Source organism: Schistocerca piceifrons, chromosome 1, assembly GCF_021461385.2.
Source record: "Schistocerca piceifrons isolate TAMUIC-IGC-003096 chromosome 1, iqSchPice1.1, whole genome shotgun sequence".
Taxonomy (NCBI): Eukaryota; Metazoa; Arthropoda; class Insecta; order Orthoptera; family Acrididae; genus Schistocerca; species Schistocerca piceifrons.
The window spans coordinates 452989299-453004055 of NC_060138.1; positions in this window are offsets into that span (position 1 = coordinate 452989299).

The window sequence follows — 14757 nt, forward strand, 5'->3', positions numbered from 1 at the left end:
GCGAAGGTGATGACCGTGTATATGCGTGGCCTATGAGCTATTAGTTTTTAGATTAGTTATAAGTTTTTTATATTGCAGCGACCAGTGCGTCGACATGGCGCAGAAGAAGAGATTTATGATGGGTGTTATAGGTACCAAATGAAAAAACGGTCGTCACCTCAAAGAAATCATTTAATTATATATATATATATATATATATATATATATATATATATATATATATATATATATATATTGGTCATCAAGCAAATGAAGAATAAGAAATCACAGTGCAACTACAAAACATTTACGCTTACCTACTGACTACAAAGAGCACATAAACATGAAGTTATGTCACCTCAGATAAAACTAATCAATTCATATCGCGTCGCATGAGAATATAAACGACGATATTTCCACATAATCGTAAAGAAGTGAGCATGACGTAATGCAAAATTTTTTGCATTGCTAACACAAAGCTATATGTAAACAATTATAACCAACACAATGGTGTATAGTACACGAGTCGTTAATACATTTCGGTTCCATGAAAAGGGAGTTCCTTGATAAGTGATTTAAGAAAGGATGAATAGCATTTCCTTAGTAATTCATAAACCAGTAGAGTAGTATTCCTTATTTCCTCCCCAATGCAGGAGGCGGCGCCAAAGCGTAGTTAAGTCAGCAACGCGTAATGTCGAATCCTGATGTAAATGTTTTTCTCTGTTTCTCCCTAGGAAAATATTAAACTCTCATAACTGATGTACGGATGACTGGAAAATAAAATGCGGATGCAGTAAATGCATATATATAGTAACACAATGTAATGGAACGTAAAGAAGTTACTTGTATTTATGTACAAAGGAATTTTTTTTAAGTTAACAAACGAACTATACTAACCAGCAACTGTAACTGAAAAAGGAATTTTGTATTGTTTTAGTATTTAAAAATTTTCTACGTTTGATACAAATAATGGGAGGAATGTCAGTCTTAGATATAAGCCATTGCAATATGCATTGTTATGTAAAAATGTTTGTGTGAATTTTATGTGTATATCGAGCCATATGTAAAAGATGAACTTGAAAAACTAACAGAAATGGAAAAAAACCTCAAGGACTCAAAACAATTCTCACGCCAAAGTGAATGACGAAATAGATAGTGGTATCCAAATGCATGTGCAATTGTGCAACGAATCAGTTATGGTAATGTCATGCTACGCAACGTCTTATATATTAATCATCAAACTACAATTGTGCAAGCATCACTTACCTTGACATCGGGTGTTGATGTGCAGTATTCACCCCACTGAAAAAGTGGATTCGACAGTGAAGATCCTTCCCGGGCCATATTAAAGGCGAATTATCTGCCACAGCATCGGTTCTTGGAAAATAAACGCACATGAACTGCACTTACAATTGAAGACCACACCACAGCAAATTATTCGACGGACAGTACTGCAATCAGTGCGAAAGTGACACTAAAGCGGGCGTGAAAGCGCGAACGACCGTACACAATAATGCATGGTGCATTAACGGCTCTTGCACGGCCAACAAACATATTTTGTGCGCATGCGCGCAGAGACTCAATGTCGCCAAAAGGACAAGTAGCCGCTCTAGCAATGCTCTCATGTAAATACTTAATGAACTAACATTCCATATGTAAGTTTGGTATTTCCTGTAAGACAATGTGTGAGCAAGACAAGCTGCCATCTCCAACCCAAAATACAAAGAAAAATACGCTGACAAATAAAGATCATTGTACCCCTTTCGGCAAAATTTAAATTTAAGCTGTACGAGTGTATACAAATCACTGTGCGCCTCCATTGCATGTCACTGCACAGTGTGGGACCAAGGAGGTATATAAATCATATAGGTCGTTGGTGGGGGCAATTGTATAGGTACATAGGGAAAAGCCCCAACAAGATACGACAAAAATTTAAAACCAATGATAGCAATCAATAGCGCGGCCGCTGTAAACGTCGATAAAGATATATTTTGCTACGCCGGAAGGCGAAAAACAAATGCTAAAAATTCCATTCAATTTTTTTTGTCATTCATTAGAGAGACTCTGTCTTTAGTTCTTGTGGCGACAAGACGTATTTCTTGTGAATCAATGTGTTGTCTGAATAATAATCCTATGAAAATACTGAGTCTGAAAGTTCATTTTTGTGCAAAACCACGAAAGTTTTCCTTTCTTCCGCGCATTATCTCAGTGTCAGGTCAATAAGCGGCAGACATCGGAAGAGTAAGTCCGATTAAGAACTAATACTATACACACGGTCAAGAGATAAATACACTACTGGCCATTAAAATTGCTAGACCACGAAGATGATGCGCTACAGACGCGAAATTTAACCGACGGGAAGAAGATGCTGTGATATGCAAATGATTAGCTTTTCAGAGCATTCACACAAGGTTGGCGCCGGTGGCAACACCTACAACGTGCTGACATGAGGAAAGTTTCCAACCGATTTCTCATACACAAACAGCAGTTGACCGGCGTTGACTTGTGAAACGTTGTTGTGATGCCTCGTGTAAGGAGGAGAAATGCGGACCATCACGTTTCCGACTTTGATAAAGGTCGGATTGTAGCCTATCGCGATTGCGGTTTATCGTATCGCGACATTGCTGCTCGCGTTGGTCGAGATCCAATGACTGTTAGCAGAATATGGAATCGGTGGGTTCAGGAGGGAAATACGGAACGCCGTGCTGGATCCCAACGGCCTCGTATCACTAGCAGTCGAGATGACAGGCATCTTATTTGCATGGCTGTAACGGATCGTGCAGCCACGTTCGATCCCTGAGTCAACAGAGGGGGACGTTTGCAAGACAACAACCATCTGAACGAACAGTTCGACGACGTTTGCAGTAGCATGGACTATCAGCTCAGAGACCACAGCTGCGGTTACCCTTGACGCTGCATCACAGACAGGAGCGTCTGCGATGGTGTACTCAACGACGAACCTGGGTGCACGAATGGCAAAACGTCATTTTTTCGGATGAATCCAGGTTCTGTTTACAGCATCACGATGGTCGCATCCGTGTTTGGCGACATCGCGGTGAACGCACATTGGAAGCGTGTATTCGCCATCGCCATACTGGCGTATCACCCAGCGTGATGGTATGGGGTGCCATTGGTTACATTCCTTGGTCACCTCTTGTTCGCATTGACAGCACTTTGAACAGTGGACGTTACATTTCAGATGTATTACCACCCGTGGCTCTACCCTTCTTTCAATCCCTGCGAAACCCTACATTTCAGCAGGATAATGCACGACAGCATGTTGCAGGTCCTGTAAGGGCCTTTCTGGATATAGAAAATGTTCGACTGCTGCCCTGGCCAGCCCATTCTCCAGATCTCTCACCAATTGAAAACGCCTGGTCAATGAAGGCCGGGCAACTGGCTCGTCACAATACGCCTGTCACTACTATTGATGAACTGTGGTATCGTGTTGAAGCTGCATGGGCAGCTGTACCTGTACACGCCATCCAAGCTCTGCTTGACTCAATGCCCAGGCGTTTCAAGGCTGTTATTACGGCTAGAGGTGGTTGTTCTGCGTACTGATTTCTCAGGATCTATGTATCCAAATTGCGTGAAAATGTAATCACAGGTCAATTCTAGTATAATATATTTGTCCAATGAAAACCCATTTATTATCTGCATTTCTTCCTGGTGTAGCAATTTTAATGGCCAGTAGTATACTTATGGCGGAAGAAGACGAATGTAACTAAGGATACCAGACATAAGTTCACGACACCACTGACTCACAATTTACGGGATTTGTGAATTAAACGTGAAAAAACAATTTATTCGCTGAAAAATTCATTTGCACAATAGTTCCAATGGTGTAATTGAACTAAGGTAATGTAGACGTATAGTTTTTTTCAGTAACTGTAAAATTTTACCATGAGTGAGAAGTATGGGCTCTGTCGTAGGTTTGTGAGTAGTGGGTTATGGTATGGGATTTGGTCGAAGTATTTTCATTGGGGGGGGGGGGGGGATGCAGTGGGGGAGCTAGTGAGCATTCCAGTGAGATCCTCTCCTGGTAATGTAGAATCTGTAGTAGAAATAAGTTGATAGAGGAGCAGGAGCGTAAGATCTGTGCCCTCCAGGTGCAGTTACAATGCACAAAGGAGGAACTAGATAGGTTGAGGAGGGTGAAGGGCGGAGGGGGGGGGGGGATGGGAACTGGCATTTGCACTAAGGCAGCAAGGAGGAGGAGGTATTCTGACAGTTATTCTTTGCGTACATGCAATAGATTTGACCAACTTTCTGAGCTGAGTAACTGTAGATGTAGGGAACGTGCAGCAGTCCTCTGCAGTTAGGAGGCCTAGGTCAGTTGCAAAGTCTAACAAAAGGAAAAAGGTTCTGCTACTAGGTGGTTCTCACGGTAGAGGTGTGGGCCAGCAGTTGCAGGAAGTGTTGGGGAGTGAGTACCAGGTCACCAGCATTGTGAAGCCTAGTGCAGGCACTGGACTCACATTCGGGAGGACGACGGTTCAATCCCGCATCCGGGAATCCTGATTTAGGTTTTCTGTGATTTCTCTAAATCACTCCAGGTAAATGCCGGGATGTTTCCTTTGAAAGGGCACGGCCGCCTTCCTACCCCATCCTTCCATAATCCGATGAGACCGATGACCTCGCTGTCTGGTCTCCTCCACCAAAACAACCAACCAACCTAGTGCAGGGTTGGCCTCAGGTGGCTGACAGAATAGGGGAGTTATGTAAGAATTTTACAAAGGGGGATCAGGTAGTGATAGTGGGTGGAGCAGGGAACAGTTTAGATAGGGATAGGGAATATGATGTAGGTGGTGACCTGGTAAAGACAGCTACTCAAAGTGTTGACACTAATGTGCATTTTGTGCAACTGTTTCAGCATGAGGGTGCTGATGGCAGAGGGCATGGGTCACATTTCAGTGGTGCCAGTTGGGTCTATCAGTAGATTGGGTTTCACTAGGCATGGCCTGCACCTCAATAGGTATGGGAAGGGTAGCCTGTCAAAGTTTATAGGTGACAGTGTAGTGGGTGGTGGTGGGATCACTCATGGAAAAATTTCTTTAGTAGTTAGTGTTAGAGCTTCATCTTTTTTTGATTGAAGTCAGCTGATAGGTATACCTGCTTAAAGGAAGTCCCTCTAACTAAGGGCTCATCTTCAGAGGATGTCATGTTTCCAAGTAGAGAAGGAATTATATTTCATCAAAATATAAGAGGTATTAGAGATGTAGTTAGTGAACTGCTTATAGATGTTGACTCCGAAATTATTGGTATATCGGTGCACCATTTAAATAATTTGACAATTCAGAAGCTTCCTTTACCAGGATAGAGATTAGCTGGCTGTTTTTCAAGGAGTTCCTTGCAGGGTGGGGGAGTGGTTATGTACATAAAAAAAACAGTATTCCATTTGAGTCCATAGATGTATCATGACACTGCACTGAACAGATGTTTGAATGTTTCGCAGGGGCAGTTGAATTTAGTGAAGCTCAACTTCTAACTGTTGTTGTTTATAGGTCCCCTAACTCTCACTTCAGAGCATTTCTGCTTAAGTTAGAGATGGTTCTTGATTCACTTTGTATGAAGTACCAGAAATTAATTATATGTGGTAACTTAAATATAAATTTCGTATATGATGGTGGAAGAAAAAGGATTTTGGTAGATCTCCTAAATTCATATGATCTGATGCAGAATGTGTTTTGCCCATCTATGGTGCAGGGGAACAGCAGCACAGCCAAAGACAATATTTTTATACATTCTTCATTACTAGATGGGCATTCTGTTAGTAAAAGGGTGAATGGCCTTTCAGATCATGATGCACAAATTTTAACATTAAAAGGCTTTTGTACTCAAATATCACATATAATTACAAACTATGTAGGAAAGTAAATCCAACAGCACTAGAGAGTTTTTTAAACCTTGTCAAGAAACAAGAGAGGCAATATGTTTATTGTTCCAATAACATAGATGATAAATATAATGCTATCATTAACACATTTCTGATGCTCTTTGAGAGTTGCTTTCCATTAGAACATTCTAAATGGGGTAATAGCAGTAATAGGCAGCCCAGGTGGCTGACTAGTGGGATAAGGATATCATGTACAACAAAGTGAGAATTATATCAAAATGTTAGAAGCAGTCGCAATCAAGCTGCAGTAGCCCATTACAAACAGTATTGTAAGGTGCTTAAAAATGTTATTAGGAAGGCAAAGAGTATGTGGTATGCAAATAGAATAGCTAATTCTCAGGATAAAATTAAAAGCATATGGTCAATTGTGCAGGAAGTGTCTGGTCAGCAGCACAAGGTCGACGATATAAAGTCAGTTCACAGTATAAATATTTCTGTAAATCAGGTATATGTACAGTATTTAATAATCATTTTATGCACATTGCTGGTGAATTAAATAAACATTTAGTTTCTAAAGGGAATCATATAGCTCTCTTGAAAAATGCCTTTCCAAGATTGACATCTGAAATACTCCTCTGTGATACAGACAAAGGGAAGATTGAGTCAATAATTAAATCACTGAAGACTAAGGACTCTCATGGATATGATGGAGTGCCTAGCAGAATATTTAAGAACTGTGCTGCATATGTTATTCCTGTGTTTAGCTACATTTGTAATTTTTCCTTTAGGAATGGTCAGTTTCCTGAACGATTAAAATACTCAGTAGTAAAGCCACTTTATAAAAAAAGGAGAAAGGGATAAATTAAACAGTTTTAGACCTATTACTATGCTGTCAGTGTTTGCTAAAGTTAGTGAAAAGGCTGTGTATATAAGGATAATTGATCATTTTAAATCACATGATTTGCTATCAAATGTACGGCTCGGTTTTAGTAGTCGTTTAACAACTGAAAATGCTCTATTATCTTTTCTTTGTGAGGTACTGAATACGTTAAACAAAAGGTCTCAAACACTAGGCATATTTTTTGATTTAAGTAAGGTGTCTGTTGTGTTGATCACAAAATATTGCTCCAGAAGTTGGACCATTATGGAATACGGGGAATAGCTCACAATTGGTTCACCTCTTACTTTAGTGACAGTCAGCAAAAGGTCGTTCACAATGGTGAGAATAACTGTGATGTGGTGCCTGTGTGAGGCACAGTCAAGGGGGGGGGGGGTGCCCCAGGGATCAGTATTGGGGCCACTCCTGTTCCTTATTTATATAAATCATATGCCCTCTTGTATTATGGGTAACTCTAAAATATTTCTATTTGATGATGACACTAGCTAGGTAGTAAGGGATGTTGTGTGCAACATTGGTTTGGTTTCAAATAGCGCAGTTCAAATTTCTAGGTGTTCAGATAGATATAAACTGTCATGGAAAGACCATTTTCAGGATCTTGTTCAAAGACTTAATGCTGCCATTATTACTATTCGAATGGTATCTGAAGTGAGTAATTGTTCGCCACGAAAATTAGTCTACTTTGCTTATTTTCATTCAATTATGTTGTATGGTATTATATTTTGGGGTAGCTCTTCCCACTCTAAAAGGATATTTTTGGCTCAGAAACGGGCAGTTCGGGCATTAAGTGATGTAGGTTCATGAACCTCTTGTTGGCTCCTATTCATGACTCTGGGTATTTTGACACTGGCCTCTCAATATATATACATATATACCTTAATGTCATTTCTTGTTAACAATATTAGCTTATTCCCAAGAATAAGCAGCTTTCACTCAGTTAATACTTGGCAGAAATCAAACCTGCATTTGGATCAGATTTCCTTAACTCTTGTGCAAAAAGGGGTGCAGTATACTGCTGCATCGATTTTCAACAAGCTACTACTCGAATTCAAAAAAACTTAGCAGTAATCCATGTTCTTTCAAATCGAATCTGAAGAGTTTCCTCATGAGTCACTCCTCCTATGCAGTCGAGTAGTTCCTTGAAAAATTAAGCTGATTATTGTCGTATTTGTGGTTGTGTTTACTGAAGCTTATGGATTGACTATTTTTGGGTTCATTAGAATTCTATTTTTATCTGTTATTACTTTTATGTTATAGTTTCATGTACAGACACGCTGCATGAACTTGGAGATTTCCTCCTCAATTTGGTCCTACGAATCTTGATGTGTAAAAAAAAAAAAATCACCATAGAAAAAAGGAAATCAAGTCTAGCAAAGTAGAAAATCACTTAAAACGTAACCCTAATCTCACACCTTCTATAACAGGAATTAAAATATTATGAAATTCCAAGAAACTATCATCATTGTCTGCACACAGTGTCTCCTTGATATAATATCTTTAAAAGAAATACATCATAAAGACTCATTGTAATACTAGAAATATTTACAGAATATCATAAACATCACACCATTAGCCTGACCTGTTCTCAATCCGATAAGACCTGTTAAAAATTGATTAGTACAAACTTTGAAAATTGATTAGGACCAGAACCACAGTACATGGTCTACCAAAGTGTCTGCCACATGCCCATTACCTGAACGCTTACCATTTACTTCTGTATGTACCGAGCTGACTGTACTAAGCTGCTGAATTATATTGAGCTGTCACTCGTTAGCAAAATTATGGTAAGATGATGGCAAAAAAAGAAACATTTACAAGCACAAAGTGGGTCTCTGTAACTGGTAAGTGCACAGGATTAAATGTGCTAGTGGTAAAAAAATGCAAGAATTAGGTTCACCATAAACAACAAAGAAAATATATGCCATAGTCTAATGTAAAATGCCTTTCGGTAATAAACCAGTTGCAAAGCACTCTTCACTATCCAAAATATAAGACAAATAAAGCATAGTACGACCTGCATACAACATTCTTGAAAAGACGAAGCATGAGTATGGAAAATGATAAGAAACAAACCAGGTTTAGTAGTATCAGCTGTATAAGTATGATGTCTGTCAAGCTGTGTATGAGTTTCTTAATTCATCCAAAACATATGAGAAAATCATAGCTTCCACAAGAACAAATAGTCAAGATAATGCAGTAAGTTATTATTAGGCAAGAAAAAAAGGTCAAAGCATGTAGTAGTAATTAGACCAAAAATATACATTGCTGTAAGATGTAGCACGGCTGTAGCCTGTTGTGTTGCTCTCATAGAGGAAAAAAAATTCCTAGTATATCCAGGGTTGCATAACAATCTCAAGAAAGTGACAACTACAAATCATACAAAAGAAATTTTAGTGTAGTAACAAATAGCTGCAGACTCTATTGTCAACCTGCTATGACTGATCCAAACTCATCTTTTATACTTATAAATCAGAAATAACATCACATGAAACAAAATCAACTTCAACGAAAACAGGGTCCCTGAGCCCTAACCATTACCTCAATAAAATTCATCATCATTATCATCTCATCAGTAATTTCACATAACATTACATACGTAAGCCACATAAATCGTTTTCATATACCTCATTAAATATAATCAGTAATCATCATCATCATATACACAGATATGGAGTAAATTTCATAATACAGCACATTTGAAATCTATCAAAATAAAATTCACTGTTTTGTCTACATCAATTGTCTTACACACGAAAAACACCTCTTAGCCATAAATATAAAACATCGAAATACTGTACACAAAACACTTCCAATGAGAATAGATCCTGAGGAAAAGAAACTGTAGCTCTCAGCAAATATTCCTTCTGACACTAGACAAAAATGTATGAAAGAAACAGGCTCTAGATAGCATCAAATGAATGGTAGAAAATTCTCCTGTGTAACAGCAACATAAATCCAAATATAAGTGAGGTCCGAAGTTATAAGACAAGAAAAGACAAATAGGCTGTAGTGGTATCAGTCCTGTAGTAATTCAGATCACAGTGTAAGTGTGTTGTCTGTAAAGCTGTGTATGTGCGTCCTATTCATAGAACTCTTTGATAAGTCACAAAATCATGGGAAACGAAAATTATAAAACAGCAAATAATGGTAGACAAAAATCTCAGTGTAGGGACATTGTCTATAAGGCTGTGTGAGTGTGCCCTATTCGTGAAATTGCTTGACATTCGTTATAGGGCGTACATCCATGCTACACTGATTCTCAAACTTTCCACTTTTAAAGCATTTGGATGATAAATGCAATGAATGCTATATGATCCATTATAGCAAAGAAAGAATTAGCTGAACAAGTGTTTTACTTTATGAGACAACCTGTGTGATCTGACGAGTACTTTTTGACCGATCTGAAATGTTCGTTTGATTCCAGAAGTCTGTTGGCATTGCATCCTCTTTCCTGCAGCTTGTTTGATGTTACATAAAGCTATTTCCACAGTTTAATGGTGGTGTAAGCGACGTAACTTAGGTATCGTTACAAGTTACCTGATACTGCCAGGTGGCAGTTTGTTTTTCTGTAGAAGGTACAGAGAAAGTAAGGTAGAAGCGTTGGGAATAGATTTGATAAGATCCTGAAATGTGTAAATGTATTTGTCCCATTCTCTGTGTTTCTTGTGGCAATACAATCTGCATAGTTTATCTATCTCTTTCATAAGGTGTTCAGCTGGATTCAGCGTGATAGCGGGAAATGTAAATGGGTTTGATTTTCCTGCTTGAGAGAGTGCAAGTCCAGTAACATGACCTAAATTGCGGAGTGTTATCTGAAGTGACCTTTCCAACGTGACCAACTTTTGTTAAAAAGTTCTTAACAAAGGCAGCAGGCACAGTTTTGCCAGTAGTTTTATCAAAGGTGTAACTGAAACAAATTTCGACGTGAGCTCTACAACTATGAAAATATAAAAGAAGCCTTGTTTGCTAGTAACAATAGGACTGAATAAGTCAACGGCTGCTAGATGACATAATTTCACAGGAACGATTGGATACAACAGAGCATAAAAGGAAGATGATGTTGTCTTGGCGAAATTCTTGTTAATACATAGCCCAATGAAGTGAACGCTCATGAGAAAGTTTTGCTGACAGAAGAAATTGCAAAGCTCTGTGATCAGTATAAATCTCGGTATGGCTGCCAAATAAGAAGTGACAGAATTTGGAAAAGGCCCACACGACGGTTAAACATTCGAGTTATGTTATAGAATATAGCTGGAGACAGAACGTTGCTACCAAAAGCAATGATTTTCTTAACAACAATGCTGTCTTCTTCCATCTCTTGAAACAGATAGACACCAATGGCCATTTTAGAACTGTCAGTGGCCAAACAGAAGTCATGCGAAAGATCAAGATGAAAAAGTAGAGGAATGTTCAATAAAGCATGTTTCAAATTGACAAATTCTTGTTGAGCTTGTTCGTCCCAGATCCAGTTGGAGTTTTTGCCAGTAAGTTGGCACGAACGTGGAGTATCGAGAATCTTCTAGTGCACAAAACGACGGAAAAAACTGACCAAACCGAGAAAAGTTCTGACTTGATGTTTGGATGTGGGTGCAGTGATGTCACGGGTTGCTTGCAACTTATCCGGGTCAGGTTCAATGCCAGAAACAAATATGACATGACCTAAAGATATGATGTTAGATTTATCGAATTCAGATTCGCTCACGTTGACTGTGACACCATGGTCAGAAAACACGTGTAACAAACAATTCAAGGAATCACTGTGCCCATCCTAGGTCTTTCCGGATATGGGAATACCATCGACATAAGCGGTGGTCTTAATTTTTAAATGATCCGGTAAAATAGAATTTAAACCTCTAATGAATGCTGCAGACGAAATGTTTAATCCAAAAGGAAGTTTACGGAACTGATAGCATATGCCAAAACAGAGAAAGGCTGTATAATTGCAGCAATTAGGGTGCAATTCAACCTGCCAGAAACCATATTTTAAATCAAGAGAGGAGGATAGTTTCTGATGAATCTCTTCCATGGTTTGCAGTCTATCTGTTTCCGGTATAGTAATGTTGTTAATTTGTCTCGATCGAGAACAAGCCTCAGTGAACCGTCTTTCTTTCACATAACATGAAGTGGGCTGTTGTAAGAGCTGGCTGCCGGCTCGAAGCATGCAATTAATTCCTTCTTTAACTTTCTAATGATAGACAAAAGGAATGGTGTAGTGTCGTCCAGCAAAAGTATTGTGTGGCTCAACTTGAAATCCATGAAGAAAACCACGAATAGTGCCAGGTACATTATCAAAAATATGAGCAAGAATTTGTAAGATTTCTCGTAATTGTTGTTTAAGAAAACTAGAGGTGGCTTTACAATTGTCAACTTTGTTCTAAATCGTGTCGAAAATGTCAAAATGGTTCAAATGACTCTGAGCACTATGGGACTCAACTGCTGAGGTCATAAGTCCCCTAGAACTTAGAACTACTTAAACCTAACTAACCTAAGGACATCACACACATCCATGCCCGAGGCAGGATTCGAACTTGCGACCGTAGCGGTCGCGCGGTTCCAGACTGTAGCGCCTAGAACCGCTTGGCCACTCCGGCCGGCCGAAAATGTCAATTACAGTGCATCAACGTTGTGCTCACAGTACGACTCAGCAGAATGAAATTGTGTAGTGTACCAGTCGGTATTTCTATTTGAAGAAAGAAGGTGCAGGTGATTTATTAATTTATAATTTAAAGATATCATATTGCCGTCGTTTTGTAATGTAATGCAAGAATTGTTAAATCCAGCACTGCTTTAAGTCTGTTTAAGAAATCGTTGTCTAGAATGACTTCAGCTGTTAATAATGGAACGATAAGAAAGTTGGTGAAAACCTTGTGACCTTGAGTAGAAATTGTGAATGAGTTTGAGATTTAACTTCAACGCTTTTATCAAGTACAGCACCATCTATTTAGATTTTATTAAGAGGTAACATCGGTCAAGAATCATCAGAATTGCAGCTGTTGAATGCTGCAGAACTCTTGAAAGTAACGAGAGAACCAGAATCCAGAACTGCTTTTAATACGTGTTTGCCAACTTGAATGATAATAACAGGATGATAAAAATGTTTCACATAGCAGTAAATCCCTGATGTCTCCTAATGTGTGTCTCTATAATGTGTGTAGAATGTGATCTATCCTGTGTTGGCGCGTCGTCCGCATCATCTGACGCCTGGTCTGTTAGTCATTGTTGCGTAGCCTCTGCACTGTTCGGTGCGTTGGCAGATGCGACTTAATGAAATAAAATGTCGTGTGGCTAGGTCTCCCATCTGTTAGATCGGTCTCCTGGTGCAAGTCTTTTGAGTTGACACCACTTGGGCATCGATGGGGCTGAGATGATGATGATGAAGACAACAGTCACAGTCCCTGAGCGGAGAAAATCTCCGACCCAGCCGGGAATCGAACCAGGGACCCTTAGAAAGGCATTCCGTCGCGCCACTCAGCTATCGAGGCAGACATGCGACTAAATGATTTGAACAGTGCTGAATGATTTTGATTACCTTGACGTGGATGAAAATGTGAGTCTGTTTCATTTAAGCATACAGACTGGTTGTTATTAGAGTGCTTTTATTCCTGAAATTACGATTAAAATTTCTATTTCTCTGGTTATTCCCATTGTGAGCTTGAAAATGCTGGGCTTTGCCATAAGAGTTTTGCTTGTACAGCTGTTGTCTGTAACTACGGAAGGTGTTCCAGTGTATAAAATTATTACTAGAATCATTTTGTGAGAATGATTGTTGCTGTGACAGCTGTTGCAGCAGAGGCTGTTGTCCGGAATTAACATATTGCTGACTAGACTTGAAAATTGTGATTCTGCTGTTGATAAATTTGCTTCTGCTGAAAATGTCATTGCTGATTACCATTAAAATTCTGGTTCTTGTTAAAATTCCGGTTACTTCTTTCATTCCCAAAATAGTTACTTTTATTGTAATTGAAAAACGTATCAGAATAACCACCGTTGTGTTTGTAGTGAAAATTGCGGTTGTTGTTAGAAAAGTTATTACTCTTCTGCTGAGAAAATGACTGATCAATCTCGAGTAATTGTAAAACCTCACGGAAAGCTTGTATGTTAGATGTTTGTTGACCTGCTCTTAATACACATTTCAATTTTCCTGGAAGTTTTGAAATACTGAGGTGGATGAAACTTGACGGTCTGAATGGCTCAAGTAAATGCTGGTCTTCTTGTTCCATGTATTCAAAGTATTGTGTTAACATTTCAAATTTCGAGTTGTTTAAGTTCGGTAAATTAACCAATTTGTCTTTCACATCACGCTGCGTCGTCTCAGACCAGTACGCTGCAAGGAAAGCGCTTTTAAATTCTTCACTCCGTCTTCAGGCCACGAGTTGCCTACCGGGACCAACTGACCGCCGTGTCATCCTCAGTGGAGGTTGCGGATAGGAGGGGCGTGGGGTCAGCACACCGTTCTCCCGGTCGTTACGATGGTATTCTTGACCGAAGCCGCTACTGTTCGGTCGAGTAGCTCCTCAATTGGCATCACGTGGCTGAGTGCACCCCGAAAAAAGGCAACAGCGCATGGCGGCCCGGATGGTCACCCATCCTAGTGCCGACCACGCCCGACAGCTCTTAACTTGAACCGGTATAGCCACTGCGGTAAGACTGTTGCCCGCTATGAAATTCTTCAACTGAAAAAAATTGGCGTACAATAAGTCGCATTCTCGTTGATGGCACCCCTTCCAAAACCCTACAAATACATTCTAATTTATGAGAGACAGGCCAGTTTGATGGCAAAGAAAAGGTAAATTGCTGAATCCAGTCCAAGGAATGTAGACAATTAGGAGCATTACGAAATACTTTGAATTTTCTGACAGATAAAAAATGCTTGTAGTCGAAAGCATCGGTTCTAAAATTATCAAAAGAATGCCGTCGGTTGACAAAGGTGCACGAATTGTCACGTGATTGTAAAGCGTCTCTTTCTCTGACTGCTTTGGTAAGTTGAGGTTGAGAAGAATGTTCTATATTCTGATCGATACAATGTGTGGTAAAGTTGTGTGAG